Source organism: Neolamprologus multifasciatus, chromosome 15, assembly GCF_963576455.1.
Source record: "Neolamprologus multifasciatus chromosome 15, fNeoMul1.2, whole genome shotgun sequence".
Taxonomy (NCBI): Eukaryota; Metazoa; Chordata; class Actinopteri; order Cichliformes; family Cichlidae; genus Neolamprologus; species Neolamprologus multifasciatus.
Window position 1 is genome coordinate 1693376 of NC_140453.1, and position 10022 is coordinate 1703397.

General features: G+C 41.9%; 1 long non-coding RNA gene across 1 annotated transcript; it reads left to right on the forward strand.

Moving 5' to 3' along the window:
- Positions 1-1627: 1627 nt before the first annotated feature.
- LOC146501268 (uncharacterized) lies at positions 1628-7334 on the forward strand. The gene is made up of 2 exons (XR_014869522.1): positions 1628-6031; positions 6119-7334. It is a non-coding gene; the product is annotated as an uncharacterized LOC146501268 (long non-coding RNA).
- The last annotated feature ends 2688 nt before the right edge of the window (positions 7335-10022 follow it).

Sequence of the window (10022 nt, forward strand, 5' to 3'; positions counted from 1 at the left end):
TATCAGCGGCTGTTTAGACAGAGCCAGCTGATAAATAGGAGGGCAGAAATGCACTTAAACTGATTCATTTGATTAGCATTGGATGTGATTTTTTTTCCACTGGAGACAACCTGTTCATTTCTGTGAGGCCGTTGAATCTATGCGCCTGCTCGTGTGTGTTTGTGCGTGCTGGCTGACAGATGTTCTTCTAGTCAAACCGTGAAAATACCTCCACAACAAGTGAATTTAGGTGAAGCCAATACTTGTGCCCAGAAAAACAGATTCTTTATACCACATGGATCAATAGTTTTCTGCAGTGTAGAGATATCCTGGGAACATTCGGCTGGCCGTTCCTTTGAGCCTCTGCAGCTCTCTATATATACTCCAGCATTAGAATTAAAATGAATTCTCACAAAAAAAAGAAAAATGGAGGCCGTCCAGATGCCACAGAGCTGCTGTGCAGAGAGGGAAAGTGGAATCAGGGTAAGTTGCTGCTGCTTCTACCACTGTGACAGCTTCACGCTGAATGCACATTAATATTCCTGTTTTGAGTTTAATCTGGGTTTTGATCGTTTCTGAATATGACTTTTTGAAAATGAGGAGCCTGATTATTTACGTCCCCCGAATGCATGATCATTGCAGCATACGGGTTTCTGGTCACTGGTGTGCAGCGATCAGAGTAAAATGTTTCCATGTCCAACAGGCAACAATCAGGACGTCAGGAGCTCATTCGGTAGAGCCGATCGTCTGCTTATCGTGCTCAGTCCCCGGCTCGTCTACATGTCAAAGTATCCTCGATGATCATAGTGAGTCGGCCTCAGAGTGGCTGAATGTTGCTTAAAAGAGCTTAGGAACAGGAAGTGTGTGAATGGGTGAGTGAAAACAGTCAAGAGTAAAAGCTAAAGGTTAACTAAGACAAGCCAGCATCACAAAAACTCGAGTGCTAAACCAGTGCTAAACCAGTGCTAAACCAGCTGAAGCTACGTTCAGCTGGTTTAGCAAACAAAGAGCAACACAGCAAACAGTTTCAACAAACAACGTTCAAGTGTGAGGCAACGAGGAGGCCACTGCATGTCACTTCAGAGCAGCAGTCCCCCATAGTGTGAAGGATCTTCAGCCTTTTATACTCCCAGGTGCAGACAATCAGCCAGTCAATTGGTCTTGGAGTGGTCATGGGATCTCCAGGCAGCCAATCGTCTGCGAGGTCTGGCACACTGTGATCTGCATAAACAACAAGGCAGTCTCACTCCCTCCAAAGCCCCGGGCCGTAACAGGTTTGTAGAAAGAAATCACTCCATCACATTCAGTCTGCTATAAACGTTTGGCTGGTTTGTGTTTCCATCTGGAAATACACTCACTGTAAATAAAGGATGGAACTATCTTGCAAATGTGAAAATCAAAGCGCCTTTAACCTGCACTCTTTCAAAAGTCTGCAGTTTAGATTTTTAAGCTAGAAACAATTTAATCAACAAAGGGCCCCCTGTAAGAATCTACCCAATAAATCTGAGGTAACAATTTGACTTTTGAGTCAATTTGAGTCAATATATTGTGTATAAAATAGCTTCAATAAAAAGCTATGAAATACTTAATTAAATTGAAGCTGTTGAATATATTTACATATATATTCAACAGCTACTTACTCATTGAAATTAGGTAAAATTAATTTTATAATTACTAATAAAATTAAATTATTATCAGTTGATAAACATTACCTATTCATATAAGGTAAAAGGTACCCCTAAAAAAAGACATTCAGATGGTTCATCATCTCAATGTTTTTCTTCCATAAAAACACAGAATAAACACAACAGCTAATGCAGACAACAAAGGCCACTTAGTCCATTTTAAAAGCCAAACGCACAGAAACTCTACGAGGTTGTTTCTGTGCATGTACGTTATCAAAAATATAGATACATAGAACAGAACAATAACACTAACAATAAATCTGTGCTTGCTGTCAGAACAAAAATTACAGCTCCATCAAGCTATGTCTGGACAAAAGATCCTCTGGGAACAGGAGGGGAAACGTGTGCATTGCACAAGTTTATTTTTGAGGCCGTGTCAAGTTCCAAAAAAAGTTTTTGAAAAGTATCAAATGTATCAGTTCTTCAGCTCCTTCGGATATTCGAGGTTGAGGGCATATATCAGTCCCATCAGCAGTACACATGCCTTTGTTCGGCTTCCACATCCCTCCTGTTTCTCTCAAACACACATCTGATGGATCCTCCTCAGCCATGATGTTGTGGATCACGATCACCTTCATCATACTGTCGGTGTAATCCTCACATTCCTACATGTTAAAAAGAAAGAAACCAAAAGCATACACATGTTTTATTTTATTTAAGAGGCTTTTTCAATATATTTCAGTTTATCTAAAGAGGGGAGTGGACAGAAGATGAATGGAGAAGGGGAGAACAGGGGATAGGAGAGGACAGGAGAGAAGAACATTAGTATCCCTCGAGTTAATAAGTAATCTGTTATCAATATGACATATTGACATATTCAGCCCATGAATTTGGACACAACCTCAGCGTTCTGATTACCAGTCCGGGACTGGTGATGCATGCTGACTGATAAAAAGCACCACGAACACATTTCATTGCAACTTACGGGCAGTTGTCTAGACGGTTAACAGACAGATTCAAAGTTTTATATAAAGTAATGGTGCATTACACAGACGTAAGCAATACAAGTGAAGTGTAATAGCTCATTACTTCAAAAATTACCAATTGCATGCGCTATTATATATTATTCACTGTATGTAAATAGCTTACCTTCACTTCTGTGGTCCGATCGGGTTCGTTGGAAGCTGGAAAAAGGACCCAGAATTTGCTTCCTGTCCTGCTTGGTCAAAAAGCGCGGTCTGGCGCATGCGCAATTAGGAACATAAGACTCATTGTTTTACTGTATTTTCTAATGTAATGTTGTTACTGTTAGGAAAAGAGTACAATTAACCCATTACTTTATAGTTCCTTGGCTGAGTGCAATAATAGAGTCAATTTTACATGATTTGCATAGATTATATACACCTCTCTCCAAAATAGCTTTTATCAGTGCATGTTGTTGTACATGTAGAATTACAATAAAGGGCTGTTCCATTCTATTCTACTCTATTCTAATATTTTTCTCTGACAAATAAAGATGTAAATTTTATTTGTATACCTCCTAATCGCCCATACGTGCCATCCATGTTCGTGAGTAGGTTAGGTCAGGTTAATAAAATGCTAGTATTTCATCATCAAAGCTGAAGTACACAACACTGATTTAAATAATTGTCAGAAAATCACCAACAGCCTGCGTCAGGACACATTAGAAAAATATTCACCACCCTAAACTCTACACACAGCCCACTGTGTTTCATTCTTGGGTATAAACACAGTTTGTAATGCTGTGAGTTGCACCGTGCGACTCTACAGGCACTGGCACTGGCTTCAAGTGGCCACAGGAGGAGCTGTGGTTTTTGGCACATGCGTGCTCTGGAGGCTGGCCATGGTCATTAACTCTAATGCAATTCTATTTTCACATGTATCTCACAGTGTGACAAACGCTGAGACTGTGACTGAGGAAAAGCTCCCACACAGCTTTCTTCACAGTGGCATGTCCACTGCACATCATTTTCTCACTTTTTTTAAGTAAGACTTTACCTGCCAACTCATTTCCTTATTGGCTAATGTTGGTCCTGCATAGCCAACTAATGGGGAACTATTTAGCTTTGCTTTATTTTCATAGATACAGTAAACGTTTTCTAATAGCAGCTGCTCATATTAAAGAAAGTTTTAAATAATGAGATAATAATAATTAGGTACTGATCAGGGTGCTATAACTACTCCATTTGAGACCATTCTTCCTCCTTTTGACTCTCTGTGATGACCGTGAGAGCAAATATCCCATCTCCAACCTGCTTGTGCACCAACACCATGCAGAGCTTCTCTTGTAGAGTCCAAAAAACAAATGATAGAGCTGTAAATATACATGCAGGCCACCTTGAAAGCATTTACTAGGAGAAAAAAACCAAACCTGCTATTTTATAGATTTTATATCTGGATATTAAAGTGCAGCACTGTGATATAAAATTTGAATAGCTTGTTATTGACAAGAGAGAATAACTAGTTTATCAAATGGTCACGATGGTTATACAAAGGAAGAATTGAGGCTCTCAAATATTTTAGTAAGCAAGGTTACGTGACAGTGAGAGGAGCAGTAAATGTGCTTTTCTCTGCTGGGCATTATGAAGAGGCAGGTTTGATAGATATTGTCGACTCTGTAAAGCACATTTCATTCAGCTCTGCATCTCGAACGCTCGGAAGAATAGAGCAGTCAAGCACAATACTGCGTCTGTGCAGGAATCTGTCTCAAACTCTTAACTTCATCCCTCTTGAAATCCTATTGGCAGATAATAACATACTTACGTTTCAAGGGTTTAACAAGTGGAGGCCTGATTCTCTCTGCTACTCTTTTCCTGCACTGAGAGCAGTGAGAAACAATAAAGTGTGAAGCTACAAAGTAAAGTCAAACAGAAAGGAGTATTTTTCTCATCATGAGACTGATAAACAGCTCAAAGCAGCGACACTCTTCACTGTTCCTTAGTTTTGCTTGTAGGCTTCCTGTTCATCCATTCAGTCATACGTCTGTGTTACAGCTGAACTTCCCGACGGTGTGATCAAGGCCATTTTTCATGCCATGTCAGTCAACATCCAGCATCCACTGCAGAGGATGACATGCAAAGGGTTGGGTTAACCTTTAATTACAGCCTATAGTACACAGTGTTGAAAGGCCAGTGATTCATAGACATTAATAAGTTATGCATTAAAAAGATGGCTTGGTATTCATGACATGCTCTAACAGAAGCATCGTGGAGGTTCAGAGGGAGATGACTTGATTGTCTGTGTAACATCCAGCCTCAGCACAGATGACTTTTAGTCGTTCTAAATGTTGTTATGACTGCGAGCTCTGCAGCTGAGGCCTACCTGATAGCATCACATTGTTCACAAAGCTCACTTCCGTTGCCAGGCGTTGAATCCAAGGTTCACAGATCCTCCTATCAGTATGACTGATCGCCGGCGTCTGTGCTGAGCTAGCACAAGCTAATGATGCAGCGCATTGACTGCATTGATCCAAATGTCGCACTTCAGCCTTATAAAATCAGAGTGACTATAGAATAACAATGAGGTGAAAAGATAACTGAAAGACATCGCTCTATGATGGACGGGTGACCTCTCCGTGGTTCAGCCCGCACGCCGCCCTGTGATGCTGTCTGTGGAAATGGTTATATGATCGTATATAGGGACACTTTTTAATCAAGCATCGTCAGTTAAACCTCTGGGATATTGATCTGGTTGGTTAAGTAGAAGAGGGAGTTGTTAATCAGTTTCGGCTGCTTCGGTGTTATGTCCCGAAACAGGACTGGTTTCACAGGTGGAGGCTCCTCGTGTTTGCTATTTTTTTCACTAGTTTTGCATTTGGCTAGAGTCAAAAGCAGAGATACTGGGAAACAGGCAGTTACTGTGGGAGAGCTAGACAGGGCCATAGCAGGCCCTCAACCATCACTGGGACCAGTATCTGCTCCTTTGTGCAAGGAGGACCAGGATGAGCACTGCCAGGACTACAGTATGACTTCCAGCACCGGTGTGAATGTCTTTGACCAAACAATCAGGAACTGTTAGGAGGTGGTGGGTAGGTGTATTGTTGTTCTTGGGTTTCATTTCCCTTCTTGGCACAGGTAGGCGGGGCTTGATGGCATTCCGGCACACCTGCGGCGCATCGGACGTCATCAGTGAGCGCTTTTATGGAGCTGAGTCACGGACGTCTGGTGTCGGAGTATTGTCGCTGTCATAAGTGGTAACGTGTTGGTGCAAGCTGAATCTGTTGATTCCACGTTATTGAGCTGCATGTTTTTAGGATCCATCTCCTGCCTGCTTCTCCTTTGTTCTAGCCTGTCCCGCTGCCTGCTCGCCTGCCTAGTTTTCTTTGTGCTGCCTTCTTTGGATCTGTGACGGAGAGTTACTTCGTACCAGTCTGTGACCACGGCTACAGCTGTATTTCTGTGTTGCAAGTAAGCTCTCCAACTCTCCCCGTCCACTTTAGTTTAACTCTCGGCTATCGACGTTACTCTGTAACTTTGTTTGTCCCTCGTTTTCAGGTAGCTCCGGTGCGTCATCTGTCCACCCGCATACCTCGGCTCCGTCTCATCCCTTCAGCTCTGCTCTCCTTGCACATTTTACCTGTCACTGTATATAGCCCCTTCCCTTGTAAATATTCCCCCATCATTGTATATAAATCTGCATCACTACTATCCTGTGCCCGTGTGTGTTTCTGCCACTAAATCCATCCGGGTAAAGTCCTCCTAACAGGAACAGACTATGGGAATGGCCCGAAGGCCCGACATCCTCTAGTGGGCTCTGTGCTCATTGCCTGGGTGGCATTTGCCATAGAATACCAGAATTGGCAGGTACAACAGTTGTGTCCTGTGCTTTTCACAGATGAAAACAAGTTTCGCTCAAGCACATGCAGATGTCAAAGGGTCTGGAGAAGGTTTAAGAATCTTCTGCTGCCTGTAGCATTGTTGAGCATGACTGATTTGGTAGGGGGTCAATATATCTACGGAGGGATGTCCTGACTGTCATTAATTATCAGGATGAAACTGTTGGACGCAGTGGTGCAGTTGATCCTGGGTTTCCCCTTATGCACAACTGTGGCTGACTCCATGCAGTGAAAGTATGCATACATTTCCTGACTGTCCTCCATGTTTGCCTGATCCAGATCCAATAGAGAAGCTCTGGGACTTTATGTTTCGGTCCATCTGACGCTGCCAGGTTGCTCCTCAGAATGTCCAGGAGCTCAGTGCTTCCCTGGTCCAGGTCTGGGAGGAGCTCCCCCAGGACACCATCCGTCGTCTTATTAGGATCGCGCCCCAGTGTTGCCATAAAAACTCCCGAGTACTATTTTGAGTTGCTGCAACAAAATCCCAACAGCATGGACCAGCCTGCTGCATCATTTTTTAACTTTGATTTTTGTCTTTGAATTTGTAAATGGTAAATGGCCTGTATTTATATAGCGCTTTACTAGTCCCTACTAGTCCCAAAGCGCTTTACATATCCAGTCATCCACCCATGCACACACACATTCACACACTGGTGATGGCAGCTACATTGTAGCCACAGCCACCCTGGGGCGCACTGACAGAGGCGAGGCTGCCGGACACTGGCGCCACCGGGCCCTCTGACCACCACCAGTAGGCAACTGGTGAAGTGTCTTGCCCAAGGACACAACGACCGAGACTGTCCAAGCCGGGGCTCGAACCGGCAACCTTCCGATTACAAGGCGAACTCCCAACTCTTGAGCCACGATCGCCCCAAGGTGGATCTAACAATGTGGCATCCTTTCATTCCTAACACGCTACCCCTGCACATGGCTATGCAGCATGAATTTTCCCCCATTGAGATCTGATGTGTTTTTAAAATGTTCCTTTAATTTTTTTGAGCCGTGCCTGTGTAATCTGAAAAGTAATTAGTGGTTATATCTGATACTCTGATATTTAGAGAAGGTACAGCAGGAAACACACTTGGTTAATTTCCACTGGGGTTGTTATGTTCATTACATTTTGATAAAATAAATGTTCATAGCTGTTCTGATTCCAGAGAACTCATTTTGGTAAGAGCACAACCGTATAATTATTACAGTAGCTCCTAGATATCAATGAAAACCACTCATTAAAACCAATCATCACTTAGTTATTTGCTGATTAGTCCCCGGAAGTTAAATTACAATCATTTTTAGCAGTAGATAGCTATTAATTATCTCATTACTAATTTGCCCCTCTTCATTTTTTAAACTAGCTCTGAATTTGTTCTACTGGTAGCACACGGACTCCATCATAAAGTCTGAATCTGCAGCAAAAGGAATGTTTAGGTGGAGGTTAATGAAGGCTGACTGGGTGAGAGAGCAGAATGGCGCCAGGGAGCTCGCCAGGCCTCAGCCCCTCCAGGGAATCACAAAGGACCTGCAAGTAGAGGAGATCATGGCCCTGCCAATCCTTGATACCCCTTGAAAAGGACAGACATTGTCTGGCCTGTGCTCTCATGCCTGAAAATAAGCATTCCTCTGGGCAATTTAAGCTGTTGTGGATGCCAAGAAGCAGAAAAAAAGGATCTGGTGATGCACGGTTAATGTTGGCAGATTAAAAAGAATCCTTGACAGCTGTGCACATTTGTGTAGGTAAATTCAACCTTATGGGTGAGGATTATTTCAAAATATGAATGTGCACTGTTAGACGACTTATAATTCTCAATTAAGTGCTATGTGTGAATAATTAAAAATGACACTTTTTGCTGTTATATTTACACAGCAACTAAAATAACAGTCACGTTAGGAGCTGCTTTACCTTTTTTTACACAGCACATGTTAATGAGCAGCTTCAGAGCCGATACCACACATCACATGTTCTCCATATAATATGTAGAAATAGAAAATAATACACGATTTAGCTGTGAAAAATACTTTGATTTCCTTTTTCTTTTTTTGTCACACAACATTCATCGAAGAATGCCGTTTTCAAATGATGACGTCGTTCAAACCTACCTGGGCCTGAAAACGTCATTGCCTCCTAAACCTAATAACTGCAGTGAGTTTTCACATCGCTGTGGAGGACATGTGTCCGCTCTTCTTCGCAGAATAGTTTTAATTCAGTCACACCGGAGGGTGAACGGCGTGCTTATAGTCATGCAAAGCATCACAGTTGGAATTAAGTCCAGACTTTGACTAGGCCACATCAGTGTTGGTCAAGTTACTTGAAAAAGGTAATCAGTAACTAATTACTGATTACTTCCCCCAAAAAGTAATCCCGTTACTTTACTGATTACTTATTTTCAAAAGTAATTAATTACTCAGTTACTTAGTTACTTTTTAAAAACACGATTTACAACCTGAATAGGTGATAAAGTGATAGATCTTTCAGCCCAATTCTACTTTTTCTGCATAATCATCATACAAAATGTAATCAAATGGAAAAGTCTCTTTTTAAAACTTGTTTTATTAGTTTTAATCTTTTAACTTTATGCATCAAGTAAAAAATCTAATTATATGCAACATTCTCTGACTGGAAGAAATTAGTTTAACATTTAAACCTATTTTCTGCACATTCCAGCACATAAAATAAAATATTTTGTGTGTTTACACTCAGTCTTTCAAATAGATGCAAGTAAAACACAGCAGAAAATAAATAAAGTCAAAGACTAGCGGTCCTGTTGCTCTATTTTCACCTGTAAAGCAGGAGTGGGGTAGGCGGAGGGTTACCCTGGTGCAGGTGTGCAGCGGTCAGTGGAAGAATCCGCGAGTTTCTCTGTGAGTTTCCCATTACGTCGTAGCTACTCGGTGCTTGTTTGGAAGTTTAGGGGTTTTTCGCTGTAAAAAGAAGTTTTCTTCCCACGCACAACGGACACTAATGTTTTTGTCACTTTTTATGGAATCAAACTCAAAGTAAGGTCAGTACTTCCACGCTTTAAACGCTGCACGCTCATACTCTCTCTGCACTCGATATATGATCCATTGTTGATCTGCACACAGCTGTTGTCACGAACGTCGCACTCGCTTACGTCACTGTCATGAGACATTCTCGCAAAAAAATCACGGTTTTAGTAACGCAGTAACGCAGCGTTCCTACGGGAAAGTAACGGTAATCTAATTACTGTTTTTGCAATAGTAATCCCTTACTTTACTCATTACTTGAAAAAAGTAATCAGATTACAGTAAGCCCATCTCTGGTAATAATAATAATGGATTGCATTTATAGCGCTTTTCAGGACCCTCAAAGCACTTTACAATTCCACTATTCATTCACTCTCACATTCAGACTTGCTGGTGTTTTTTGGCGTGACCAGTCTGCTTCAGGAATCTCTGCTGGAGACCAAGACGTCCAGAACCTGAACCAGCAAAGCAGCCCCAAATCATCAGACTTGCACTGCACTGTTTGACTGTTGGTATCATGTTCTTTTTATGAAACGCTGTGTTCGTTTTATCCCAGATATAAGAAATACCAGATGCAACTT